Genomic DNA, 446 nt, shown 5'->3' on the forward strand with positions numbered 1-446 from the left:
ATGTTACATGATAGTAAATATTGTCCAAAAGTTTATGAATCGTACTGAATTCATTTGACAGTCAGGTATTGATTACATGCAGATGTTGAAAAGAAGAGGCCCAACAATGGACACTTCACCAAATTAGATTTTTGTCTGTTCCCAATCATAATTATCAATTGATGCAAAGTAATCCCTTCCTCTGAAATATAATTCTAATCTATTTACGCTGTCCCAGAAAATGTTTCCAGTCTGTGTTACAGAATCCTGAGGTTCACTTTGTCAGATGCTGCATTGAGATCCTATAATACTAACACTGATAGTTTAGCTTCATTCATCATTTAGATCAAATGAAACCAGACCCAGCATAGATGAACTCTATGCATTTACATTATAAACTTACACACATATAAAACATCATTTCTGTTTGAGAAATTCTTCAAGAAATAACCCAAACAATTCCTTAG

Source organism: Genypterus blacodes, unplaced genomic scaffold, assembly GCF_046128005.1.
Source record: "Genypterus blacodes isolate CSIRO-AG114 ecotype Tasmania unplaced genomic scaffold, CSIRO-AGI_Gbla_v1 ptg000140l_1, whole genome shotgun sequence".
In the NCBI taxonomy this organism is placed as follows: domain Eukaryota; kingdom Metazoa; phylum Chordata; class Actinopteri; order Ophidiiformes; family Ophidiidae; genus Genypterus; species Genypterus blacodes.